Below are 14,623 nucleotides of genomic sequence, written 5' to 3'. Positions count from 1 at the left end.
TTTTTGATGATAGGTTATATTGAAACTTAGTGTAATTAGAGAATATTGCAGAGAAAATTTTTGTTCTGGGAGTTCTCTCAGTAAAGAAAGTTTCAGGTGTTAAACATACAAAATAGAGTATTCCATTCCTTTCGCAATTAGAAGTGACAATATTGCAGGTTTCATAATGTTCCACAAATGCGTAGCTCACCCTCGTCAAATATCAAGTGTTCAAGAGATTGAGCTCAAAGATTTGACTGACAGCTAAGGCTTGGTACGCACATGCATTATATGAAGATAGAGAAGGTAGAACTGCTTGAATGTTAAGCAAGATTGAAAGTTTCTAATTATCATTTAAATATGAGTTTGTGGTTTCCTATTCCGCAGTATATAGAGGTAGAAAACAACTACGAAAGTGTATTTTATATTGCTTTCTTTGTTCATTAAAATTTCTGTAACCAGCAACAAATGGTACCAACATATTATGTATAGCACAATAAAAACAAACAATGCACAAAAAAAACCGTTTTGTGTGCTTTAGATAAAAACATTTATATATGATGAGTGCCATATTAGTTAGTGGTAGAGAATGACATATGATGGCCTAGTTTGCTGTTCTGGACACACATATAAAAATAAATAACATCTTATTCAAGACAAGTTTACTAAACATTAATTCAAACGAGACATACAAAAAAATGTTTTTTTTATTGATATTTGTATAGACATATAAACGGGAGATCAACGGGATCAAGAAACATTGTGATTTCAATGGGTTGACTTCATTAATTGGGTTGAGAGTTTAACTTGATGGATAATATATGAAAACATTCTGTTTCAATTTTTTTCTCTATAAAGTTACTTGCTCATTTACAGCAGGTCTAATGTTAGTATTTGAAGTCTGGAAGTATCCACTGTCGTACTTTCGACTGGTAAGGAACTCCTGAAATTCTTCTAGATCTCTAGCGACATTTAGCCCTTATTTCAAATATTTTGTCATTTGCAACCCTTCCCTTATGCTTATTATTTTCCAATCTGGGTTTCTGTCAGATAATTTATTCTGTATACACATGACAGAGAACCCAAAATCGTTGTATAAAAAATTTGCTACGAGAAAGCCTCAGAAATTTTTGCCTTTTCTGATCAATATGAATGTACTTTTCCCACTCCACCCCCAAGTCATAGTTGTAAAAATAAGATATTCCGACATCTGACGGTTCAATCCTGTCATGTTATTATAAAAAAAAAATTGATATCCCATACCGTTTTGTTAACATTTGAAATTTAAACTGTATAGCTCGTTCCGAAATCAACCAATAAAAATTAACTTGTTCAAAAATTGCAGAGTTTCATGGAGGATATCATATTCTGACATCAGACTGGACCAAGTTCTTCGCTTTTAGAAAATAACTAGGTCCAATCTGGTGTCAGAAGATGATGTCCCCCATCAAACTCTGCAACTTTTGACTTCTTATTATTTTTTGATTGGTTAACTGTAAAAGGAGCTATTTAGCCATGTAAGATTAGAATGATTTACCCTGTATAGGCAACCATTTCTCAGAATTGGAGAAAAAGTAAACTTTTTTCAAATTTTTACAAAACTTTACTACAGTAACTATAATTTTTGGTTGTTGGAAAAATGTTTAATATCGTTAAAAGATGAACAAATCGTTACAGCAGGGCATTAATTTCATGAACACTAATTACACGCAAGTATAATAAATCACCTTGTTTTAGAAAATAGTTACATAGAAAAAAATAAAAACAAGGTTTTTAGCAACTTCTTGTTTCTCTAATTATATTTGAGCTGGTATATGTGCCAGTCGCTGGTATTCACTATATTCTCAAAGATAGATATTTTCACTCATATAGAACGCAAAAACCAACCCACAGGGACAATGAGTTAAATAAAACACAGTTGTTTGAATGATGATGATACGGGAATAGTGGAGAATACTGGAGTGAAATCGAGGGGGAAGAGCTATAGAGTACATAGCGAAGTGTGTTTCCTTGAGATAACGAGACGTATATACATTGGTCTTTGAATGAATGGTTAATGTGACATAGAATACAGAATATTAGCACATTCCTAACGTAATTTCGATTCCACTGTAAATGTTATTTAAGGTGTCCGTTATGTCATTTCATACTTGGTACTCCACTGCTTTAGCTTGGATGATAAAGTTCTAGGGAGTGCTATTTTAGAGACAAGAAATTGGTAGAGGAAGGAAACTGGAGTTAAAACAGAAATGAACAGATGGTCCAGGCCCAAAACGGAAAGGGAAGATAATGTTGACTCTATTTTTCCATGTATTTTTCTTTGAGAATAAATCAAGGAAATCATTCCGAAAGCCGGGGGGAAGGAGGTCTATTAGGGAGGATATGGTATACTGAGGATGACTCATGAGGGTGACTCCAATGTAGCCATAGATTTCCAGCCATAATTATAAGTTTGATATCATCTAGTCACAACACAAAAAAAATCATAAATCACAGAACCAAGCCGCAGATAACCACTTATGAATCTTTCGTAGAAAGGCTTGAGATCGTAGAATAAGACTTCGAAAAATTTGTATGGTTTGCTAAATATGGAAAATATTTTATAGCGCAAAAGTAGCGCAATTGATTTCAAGCCTAGAAGTTCCTGATAAGCGAACTTAATTATGCAATAACAGCTTGACTTTTAGTCAAGAGTGGAGTGCATTCTAGAAAATTGAATGAAAAAACTTTTGACAAAGTTTTCGCTTTCGTATGCCAATGTATGCTAGATTAGGTACAGCTACTGCTGCTAACGATATACCTATACATCTATTTGTCTGCCACATGTTTTCCTTTTTTTATGAGAGAATTTTTTTTTTTTTTTTTTTTTTTGTGCCAGTATACAAATTTTCTTTTTCACAAATTGAAGACATTTTTTCATTATTCTGATATTAGCAATAATTTTTTTTCTCTTTTAACATTTTATGTAATAATTTTCCTATTTGAACATTTTTCTCTGATATAAATAATTTTCATTTTTTTTTGTTCTCTTTTTTTTTTTTGAAATTTTTAAATTATACTTCATTCAGTAAATATTTGATGAGGTTACATGCTGATTTCCGCATCTTCATTTTCGTTGAGGTTATCAAAAAAATACAATATAATAAATATCTTCAAATGTCCAATACTTTAGAGCCTTATTGGTTTAATGGATTTCGATATGTATTCGGAAGACTCAAATTAAGGCCCGCATCGTTAAGTGACTGTAAAGAACGAAAAAATAAATGATGGTATATATTCATTCGCCATATAGCTTGAATTTAGCTCCAGCCATATAGCAGGACTTCAAGAAGGAGTTTAATTGTGACTCAACACAAACCAGGGGAGTTCTGATTACTGTATTTGTCCCAATTACTGGATTTGCTCCGATTACTGGATATTTCCGATTGTCAAGATTCTTCTGAATTTGCTTACATAGGCTTTGACATGTGTCTACCCAAGGACGTAATCAGTTTTCAGCCACGGAAGAGAGGGTTAATAACAAATGTTTTGGCATAGAGGACGGCAATTTAGAATTTTTGGACAAAATTTCCCAAAATCAATAATATTTTTGGGCATTTATACATGCTCCCACAACTGAATGCTTAATAAGTTCAGGTCTGAGGGGAGCTAATTTTCTCCCTTCGAAACGAAAAGTTTTGTTGTATGGTCATTTTTTACATGAACTTAGATTATTTATATTATTACCCTTTCTAGTTGGTGACATTTTTGGTTTTCGTTAAAACTTCTTCGGTAATGTAATACATCAAACTATTGACGAATTTTTTTATCACTGTCGTGTTTCGAATAAAGTGATCATCAACTGAGCTGTATAACAATAATAGTATACAGTCCATTACGTAATAAAGCAAGCAAAAAGTGCGACAGCGACTCGCATGTTGAGGGTTCCATAAATATTACTCGATCAGTTCATTTTAAAAACCAACCTAATTACCATCAATTAAAATCTACGTCCTTATCCTCAAAAAATATTCCTAATATTTATTCACTTGGCATTCCCATACCTAGAGAAATTTTTTTATAGTTTTTCGAATTTATCCGGATGTATGTAGATTTATCAGCAAAGAGTTGCTTTTTCATCGTTTTGATACGGAATATTAAAAATATATAAAACAATATGAAGAAATAGGTTAGATTCGAACGATCTACTTGACAAATAATGTTCGATCAGAGAAGAAAATGTCAAGAATGAACGATTGATGGCTAGTTTAAGAGGTGGTTGAAAATATCCGGTTACATAAAAAGTTGTTATTCTTTTATATATCATAAAAGTTTTTCAAGTGGTTTTTATTTTGTTTCATGAAGCTAATTTTTTTTTATATTGTACTGAATTATTTCAAAATTTTTCTACAACAGCAATTTAAGAATAAAAATTCGAAGATTCTTTGTAACAGTTAAAATATAGATATAGATAGGATAAGATGTAATACCTAGAGTGTCTAGTACTCTAGATTGAAATGAGGATATTTGATCAGAATACATGTAGGCTGAAGACTGGTAAATGTGGTTCTGTTTTTGAAAAAACTAAAAATACAATTTTTTTTCGTAAAAAGTTACAAAATTTGATTTTTATGGCTGTCTATTTACAGGCAAACCATTGCATGTTTCTGTTACAGGAATTTTTTATACCATATTCTAGATTTAAATATTTTTTTTCAAAGAAATTTACGTTTTCATGTGTTTATAAAGTTTTTGAAGTAACTACTCTTACTAAGATTTTGAGGAATATCGTGCCGTTATTATTTCGAATAATCCTGTACCATGAAACACTATAAGCTGAATGTTTTACTTGAGTTACAAGTTGTGTGTATTTGGTATGTTTTTTTTCGATTCTTTTTTCTAAGATATATTATATTTTATAATAATAAGTAATCTAATCTATTATATACTGTCAATACATAACTATCATTATGTCGATGAAAATAACCAAACCAAAGCCACATACAGAAACATCACTGAGATTGTTTGCTAATCTCTTACTTTTACTTTGACGATATCTCTCAATATGTGAGCTACATTAAGTGAGTATCTGTATACATACCAAGTATCTCATTTTGTAGAATCAAGCTGAAGATTTTTTTAACAAAATGATTTGTAAAAAAAACAAGGTCTGATTAATGCTGTTCTTTTAAGTTTTCCTCTACAAGCTTTAAATTAGCACGAAGTCTGGAAAGATACGAGAATATGGTTGTAATATTTGTAGTGTCTCGTCTGGCCTTGCCTTTCGTTGGCTGACTTCGCTAAAAAAAGCAACAACTCGATTACTTGGGGAAAACAACAGCTTTTGTCACATCAATGTTAGACATAACAATAAACTTCAAAGTTAGATGAGAGTTTGTCAGTTGGTTAAAGTGTTACTAATCCCGTTGGTAGTCTCAGTTGATTAAAGCGTTACTGATTCCGTTCGCGGTATCCCGCCATAACAACAATAATGTGGTAATAAGTGCTTTCTTTTGGCGAATTTTGCTCCACGACCAAATTATGATCACGAATGATAAGAGATAGAGGAAAACTTTAAATGAGAAAGTTGTTTTTTATAAAATATCAAACATTTTTTTATAGCAAAACATCTTTTAAAAACCAAATTCTGTGTAGACTCATATGAAGATAGAGAAAATCTTAAAATTTCAAAATTTACTCAGAAACAAGTAGAGATAAACTTTTGCACCAAAATATCCCTCGAAATGATATGGTTTACGGGAAAAGCTGGTAAAGGCGGTAAAGGATGAGCTAATAAGGGCGATTGTTTAACTAATTCTCAACACAACAAAAGTTAATTAATAGTTATGAAGGGCTGAAGTAGGTAGTGCATGGTACATGCCTCATGGAGATGTGATCAATCATACCAGATAAGAAAAGAGCAGAAGTAATTCCCGAAAAAGGTAGTAAAGTACATGTAGGGTTTCAAATATGCTTCTGGTCTACCAGAAAATGTCGGTACTTTATTTATAACTATCACAAGTTAAAAACTGTTAAACTAACAACTATTACTAAGGCCAGTTTTTCCAAGAGCCCTTCGGTCGCTGAAACAATACTTAGCTGGATTGTTTAGTATGAGACACTTGGTATGCTATGCATCTTGGAGAAGATGATTTTCTTTTAACCAATACACTTACTTAATCGTATTATCTTGTATGTATGATGATGAAAAGTGTATTTTTCAACTAAGTAACTTTATAACATCTTCTAGGAAAAGTTTATGATAAATTACTTTGAATGTATTCTTATTTATTTTTTTTATATATGTATTTTTCCCAGAATTTTTTTCTTCTGTTGGAAAAATGAACACTGTTAAGTCATTTTATACATCATTATTTTCTCTGAAAGGAAATATTAATTGCTTTTCTGATACTGCCAGAAGTAATAAACATTATGGTACAGAACCTGGATAGGTAATGCTGCAAGTGGAAATGGCTCATCTCAAAAAGGAATAAAAGTAGGATAGAATTATCTTTTTTTGTGAGGGTTGGTTCTTTACCTAGATTGGTCTCTGACATGTTTTACTTTTGCTACATACATATTACACATACCTTAGCGTGCCATTGGTTAATTAATCAATTATTCAAAAACATCTTGTATTCTAAGCAATCACAAGTAATTTAATTTTTTGATTTTCAGTTTAACTCATTCTCCTGACTTCTGCCTACAATGATTTTTTTAATAAAAATGCCCAGAGGGGCCTTGTAGCAAGCAAGTCTCGCAGTAGCTTGTGTTGTTTTGAGGGATAAAACACAATTTGTCTCTTTCTTACATTTTAACTAAAAGTTACGCTTCCACATGTGCGGCATTTTAAACAAAAAAACGAAAAATTGATCAAATCAAGTCGAAATGGGAAAAAAAACTCCCTTGTAATAAGTCACATATAAAATAGGCACTTTATTTTTAAACCTTCAGGTAAGGAAAAAAATTGGGGGAAGAATATTATATGTACATGCAGTGATAGGTCAAGAATCAGTTGTGATATTTGATAAAAACTAGAACTTTAAGAAACGGTTGTCAAGGTTCTACAACTTTTCCGCAGACAAAATTTTCGGATTTGGGAACTGTCTCTCAAGAAGACTGGAAATTTTTTGTCCTTCAAAGATAAGTTAAAGTTTATATCCTTACTTATAAGAGAAAAAAAAAAAACACTTTAAAAAAGTAGATCCTAATAAAAAAGCAAACATCGTTTCTTCAAAATATTTTTTCGTGGTTCAAATCAGAAATGCCAAAAAAATTATAACTAAATTTCTGAATTTACCTTTGAAAAATGTTATATACAAAAATGTTCCTTTGTGAAAATTTTCAAATTTAGGAACTTTTCTCCCAGGGGGGCTGGAAATTTTTACGTATCAAACCAAAATTGACGACAATTCAAGAAGGTGTCGAGAAATCAAACATTTCTGTTCTTTCTAGCTCTTATGCCATTTCAATCGTTTTGAAAGGTATCACAAATACTACGTCGGACCCTAGACCCATAATTTAAACGTAATTTAGCAAATAAAATGTTTAAATATTTCACAAAATTTAATTTTCTCTGTCAAATCTCATAAATTATAATATAATTTGTTTTTAAAATGGTACAGTAATGAACATCACGAACTAACCTTGCTTGTGCCTTTTCTAAATTAACTTCATTTTAAATTTATGAAACGGTGTGTTAAAAATACTACAGCGAAACGTATATATTATTTCTTTTAGTAAAACACTTACACGCCCACACAAATGTAGGTAATATGGGGAAAAGACAAATATTTTTTTATTTTTTGGAAACATGAAAGAAACAGAGCTTGAATATTCAAATTATATTTTTTTAATTTCAATACAAGGTTATTCAATCCGTGGCTGCCAATGCAGAACTACTACCCCATTCTATCGGCACGCCTGCCAAAATTTTTTCCCTCAATCCGCATGGACCTCAATTACATGGTGTGACCATTTTGGGAATGACTCATACTTCGATGAAGTATGAAGTTATTAAACTTTTACTCGCTGATTCACGAGTTGATCTTGAGTTTAATGGGGTCGAGTTGGTATGAGAGTTGCGATTTTTTTGGCACTTGGCTCAATCCTGTGATTGCTTTCATTCGCTGATCAACGGAGCTCAAAAAAATTATGTGGAATTTTTGACTAGCATTAACCCTGTGCTGTAAATAGCTAACTGTTCTACATTAAACTAAGCTATTTTGAGTTATTCATAATCAAAAATAGAGATACATTCGTAGTTGTTTTGTCTCAAACTATCTTTGCCGGAGTTGTTTTGGTACCAAGTCTATTTTTTACTTAGTTGTTTTGATCGAACTGTTTTTGTACGAAATTGTTATTGCTCGAATCGTTTTAACTAAGTTAGCTTAGTATGGAGCCTTTTTTTTAAATTTTATGAGAAAAGCGATCAATGAACAGTCATCAGATGTTACCAAGGATCGGAATCAAAAGTGATTGAACTAAAAATAAAATAAAAATAAGTAAAAACAAACAGTTGACTGAGATAATTGTTGAAATACCATGTATAAACAGTGTGGACGCAATCGTTTTTTAACGTCTGCTTTACTAAAAAGCTTTTTATAAGGAACATTTTTTGTATTTAAAGTTTTTTTCTTTCTCTAATTAGGTGATTACTGATTATATGAACACCCGTACCATATTTTGTTCGTAGCATCAATATTTTTAAGCGTTACAAACTTGGTACTAAACTTAATATACTTTGATATAAATTTCGATTTTTGCCCCAATTTCCTAGATCTGTTTTTTGTATTTTATAAATACGTATTTCGACTATTAGCTAGTCGTGATTATTCTTATTATGAATGTTACTCTTTGCAAATTGGGGCAAAAATCGAAATTTATTTCGAAATATCCTAGAGTTCTCATTTATTATCTTCGATAATATTTATATACTTTGATATATTTCAAATATACATGTATACAAATATATCGATCTAGATGGAATTCATCCAAACGACCTTCCGCTTGAGAAGCGAGTACCGTAACCACAAGACCATATCCTCTATGAGAATACTCTTAATAGTTCGAGATAAAAAAAACTACTAGACAACTTTTTTTGTCTAGCCTCCATCCATCTTACGTGTACAAGGAACATAATTCCAAAAAGAAAATTTGTGTTACACATATTACGCCTGTAACCGAGTTACCTTAAAAAAATATATATAGGTCACTATTACTTTTTTTTAATTTCAAAATTTTTTTTACATTCAAATAAAAGTATGTTTTATTTCTGTTATAGTTGGTATTTTGGGAACACACAAAAAAAAACCCAACTTTATTATTATTATATAATAAAGAAACTTTTTTGATTAAAATAGAGAAAAACTAAATTTAAAAAAAAATATAAAGACATCAGGTAAAACTATTATTATTTGTTTGTAAAAAAAAAAAAAAAAACAAAAAAAAAGAATTATAAAGTTTTTCATTCTTGTGTGACTTTAACGGCCATAAAGTTTTAAGACACAACCAACTAACACAAGTCAAAGTTCTATTAACACGTTTCATAAACTTAGTTAAACGTAGTGGATCATATCTATTTCTTTAATTTATATTATTATTGGTTCGTTGTTCGTATGTTCGTATGTTCGACGAACTTTGTTTGGTATTTTCTATTCCGATATATTTTCTCTCTTAGAAACTTAAATTGTCTGTTAGCAGTTAGTTTTATTCTTCAATTTATCTAATAATATAGATTTGTAAAAAAAAAAAAGAAATTCAATTTTATTATTATAGCTTTCATAGACGGCTAAGTAATGTTCCTATAGTTGGCACTAGAAAATTTGCCACTTCTCCCACAAAAAACAATAGTTTCCTTTATGACTTTTTTCAAAAAATTCATTTTTCAAAGGGGTGAAAGTTTATAAGAAACTATGGCATTTTTAAAGTAAGACATGTAAAACTTGATATATGAGCTCATGGCTTGAGACAAAAGTTTATTTTACTTTTTTCATAAAAATTCATGCTTTAAGAGGGTGAAATTGAGGATGAAAGTTTATATGAAACTCTGTAATTTTTGTCGTGAAAATAAGATGATAGTTTGTAGGAAAATTAATCATTTTTCAATTAACTACTAAACCGATTTAAAAAATTATTTCACCTATAATAAGTTACAACGCGAAGTTTGTGAGATATCGCAATATTTGTATCGATTTTAGTCCGTATCTCAAAAACTATTCGACCAGTCAACAAATGCACCCGATTTTTGTACTTTTTGGATCAAAATTACCTTATATACTGAGTTTTATCGAAATTGGGGATAAACCAAATTTCTCGATTTTTTGCAATTTTTTTAAGGAGTACGTACCCCTTTAAAAAAATCGAGAAAAACTCAAAAAAATTTGATGAAACTCGGTGGATAGGGTATTTTCGATCCAAAAATTTTAAAAATCCTGTTAACTTAATGATTGGATGTAGAGTTTCTGAGATATCGCAATATTTGGATCGATTTTAGTCCGTATCTCAAAAACTATTCGACTAGTGATCAAATGCACCCGATTTTTGCACTTTTTGGGTAAAATTAAACCTTATATACTGAGTTTTATCGAAATTGGTGATAAACAAAATTTTTGAATTTTTGGAAATTTTTGGAAAATTTTTTACCCCTTTGAAAAAATTGAGAATATCGCAAAAAAACTTTTATTTTGGAATTTGATGAAATTAAGTGGATAATTTTGATCCAAAAGTATAAAAATCAGGTTAATTTAATGATTGGAACTTCATTTTCAAAAAAGTTTGAAATATTTGCATAAAGTAACAAACCAATATAAACGAATTGGTCGAATAAATCTTTGTTCAGTTTAAGAAGACCGTGATTAATAACAAAGTTATATTTGATTTTGACTTTCAAAAAATTTCCACATGCTAAATTCTAAAAAAGAATTCCAATACTTCGATTTTACAGTCATCTAAGCAATATTAATTACTCTTGGGATATCCTGTATGCAGGTGAGTAGGTACAACAAATAAAGAAAAATCAAAATAATAGATGGGCTGGATTTCTTAATTCATATGAATCATCCTTTAAAACATTCATTTACGAATTCAAATAAAATATATATATTTAAAATTATAGTTAAAAAAGAAAACATGACATTTCGTTTTTTTCTCTATTTAAATTAAATTTTTCTTAAGAAAAAAACTTGTTGAATCCTTGCGTATATACATACACGACTATACACTTATATAATACAATGTATATAAATGTGAACGGGAGACTGTTGTACCAGTCGTTCAAATTTTGATATTTAATAGAGAAGAGTCTTAGAATATGATGGTGAAAATTTATTCTTTGAGTTGACGAGATTTGGTAATATTAAGGCAAAATAAATATCTAAATTTTTTATGTGTTATTAATTGCTAACTCAAACGTATAAAGTATTTGGCAAAGAATTTTCATGTAATCATTCATTAAAAAATAGAAATTTTTCATTTTCGATAATGCTGCTTCACCTTCTTAAAGATTAAAGAGTCTTCTCTATAAATTAAAGAGTTATATTTTTTAAATTAATGCTCGTACAAAACATTAATATAAAAAATAAAAAGTTAGTCGAAAATTTTTACAAATACATAAATTCAAAAGATAAAAAATTTACGAAAATTTCGTCAACTATGTCGGACATAGCCAAAAGAAAATTTTTGTTATTATTAGTAATTTAGTAAACATAAACCCTATAAACTCGATTACTAGGGATGTATCTCTAATCTTTTATCTAACAAACCTCAAGCCCTTTGTAATTTTTAAAAAAAATATAAATATTAAAAAGCTATTGAAAAATATGTGACCAATGGTACAAGATCATAATGCACCAAATATTATGACCTATTGAACCCACAATTGCTTCATCTATTGTACCTGAAGATATTTTCCTTAACATGTTATCTCTTAAGGTAACTTTTGCGAACAACGTTTTTCGTATTATGTTTGTGCCCGAAACATTGAAACCTTCAAATTTCCTAGTTTATTTTGCAGGTGATTCCTTCTTTGAGCTTACAGTAACAACTTCAAGTGATGTTTTTATTGAATGGCGAGTTGAATAAGTCACAGCAGATAGTACATACGTCTTTTATGTGTCAATGGTACATTACGTTTTTCGATTCAAGGTACATTACGATGCGCAGTTTCAAACTTTAATCCTCAAAATGTAACGCTATGTTTTAAACTGAAACATGGAATTGCAAGCTGTCCACCGAAAGGTATTGGTCTAGGTAGAATGTGGTTTAAAATACAAAACAGTCAACTTTAAAATACTAAAAAGTTTAATTTCATTTTGTTTAGTGAAATATTCATAGATAATTATCCTTGTGATTGCTTGTCTTATATAAAGTAAGTAAATTTCATCTCTGTACAATATCTATCTCGTAGATATCAACATTTTCAAGAATCTGAGAATAATCCAAGGTACAACATATTACCCAATAATATAATCGTAAATTTATCTACTGATGCGTATATTTAAACGGACGCTACTGTATCATCTAATCTACGTGTATCCTGGGGACTCATTACTTGTCGTTTGTGATATCAGGCGACGTTCGTTATCATTTCTCTCTCATTTTCTAGAGTTTCTACTTCACTTTAATGTATAATATGAATGTACTAAGTATATCTACGTATATACAACAATATTCTAGAAATTACTTAGCGTTCATTTGATTCGTACAGGGTGGTTCCGTTTTTCTTAAAAGATTTAATAAATTTGGTGTGGCTTATTTTGATGTTTTGCATTTTTGTGGCTTTTTTGGGTCTTCAGTTTTCTAAGAACAACTTCTGTATAAGCACGTTAGTGGAGATACAAATTAAATATTATATATATTTTCAATTTTGATGGTGAATTATTTTACAACATGATAATATAAAACGAAAAGTATGAATAAAATTTTTTGATATCTGGAGTAATTTTCAAAGTATTGAAGCTTTCGATATTTCGAAACCAAGGCAGATATCGAAAAATTGTATTCTTAGTTTCCTTCTACATTCATGAAGTAGTTTCCTTCTACATTCATGAATAAAATTCCTCATCAAAGTTGAAAATAAGGTACAAATAATTTCAACCCTAAGTCTAAAATTGCCTTGGCGCTCATACTACCTTAATAGTTGGATCTTCGCCTTTTACAACGTCTGATTGGTTCTATGTTTTACAGACATTTATACCTTGAACTTCGACTTACCATTGATTTAGTCGGCTAAGTAAGTGCTTTTGCCACAAACTCCGCTTTATTTTTATTTTTTAACCAAAAATTTTTTGCCTTCTCGCCTCCAGGCCAAAATATTTCTCCTCCTCTTTTTGGTAAAAAAGCTTGGGAACATCCATGGTGGCTAACAGTTTAAAAAGTGATTAAAAGTAGATAAATTTAAATTCGCCTATAGATAAATTTGTACGTGCATTCATACTAGTCAGTAGATTCATACAATTTCTTAGCATCTAAAGCTGAACATCCTCATACCTTTTGTCAGCATCGCATCGAGTAGTATCGACCATTCTAACACCATCGTCATTATGTATTATTTTATGTTCTACTCCCATTTAAATTCGATTCAGCAATAATGTGTTGTTGCTAATAATATGTACACTACCAATTCAAAATCAGTAACTATTATAAGTCAACTTAAGGATATTATTAGACAGTGTTGACGAGCGTAAATTGAGATACGGCATGGACATCGAAAGTGTATGCCTGGTATGTTCAACAGTGGTACGATCATTCACAAGTCTCCTTTCAAACTACATCGAAGTCGGTTCGTTAGTTTAAAGATTCGATGCCACAAACATACACACAGATACGAAGATACAAGTGTTAACAAATAACACCCTCTTTTTGTGTCGAGGATAAAAAATTGGAGTGAATGGACGAGTAGTTACTGAGATTTTAGTCTTAAACTCTTATATGTGGCTCAATCACAAACTGATATGATAAAAAGTAAAAGCGTATAAAATTCTTAGTTGCTCCAAAAATTGCCATAAAATGTTCATAGATACACCCTTCAAAAAAAGTTTAAAAGCCAGTCTAGTGTTGACAAATTATTTTGGGAAAAATTTAATAGTGTTTAATTTATTGTAAAGAAAAGGGAACGGCTGAAAGTAGATAATCAATATCATAAATTTGGTCATTGAGGCCCTTTAACGATTTTATGAAGGACCTAATAGACACTGTTCTAACTGTCTACCTTAAGTTTAACGTGTCGGTGTACTTGTGTGCATGTCTGTCATTTCGTAGCTCCTAAACGGGTGAGCCGATTTTGATTTCTTTTTTTTTTTTTTGAAAGTTACTTGATGGAATTCGTTCTTCGATCTTCTAACGAAGGGCCGGATTTTCATGAAATATAGCTAAGAGCAATGTCGATTAAACAAACAAAAATCCAAATCCAAATGAGAACATCACAAACAAATCGATTTGACCCGATTTTGTGGCATCGTAGCTTGTAAATGGATGAACCAATTTGAGTGTTCCCAGCTACAACCAAGAGTGTCCTTAGCAATCTGTCAAGTTCGAGTTAAGGATTTCGTACCAGAAACAGCTAGAAAAGAGGTAATGATTTTTAAACGGTTGAGTAGATTTTCTTGAAACACATCAAATTACCGTTAAAAAAACAAAATTGTTACTGGAAATAAGTTTAATCGTC

The sequence above is a fragment of the Chrysoperla carnea genome, chromosome 1 (assembly GCF_905475395.1).
Source record: "Chrysoperla carnea chromosome 1, inChrCarn1.1, whole genome shotgun sequence".
In the NCBI taxonomy this organism is placed as follows: Eukaryota; Metazoa; Arthropoda; class Insecta; order Neuroptera; family Chrysopidae; genus Chrysoperla; species Chrysoperla carnea.
This window is presented reverse-complemented; position numbering follows the sequence as displayed.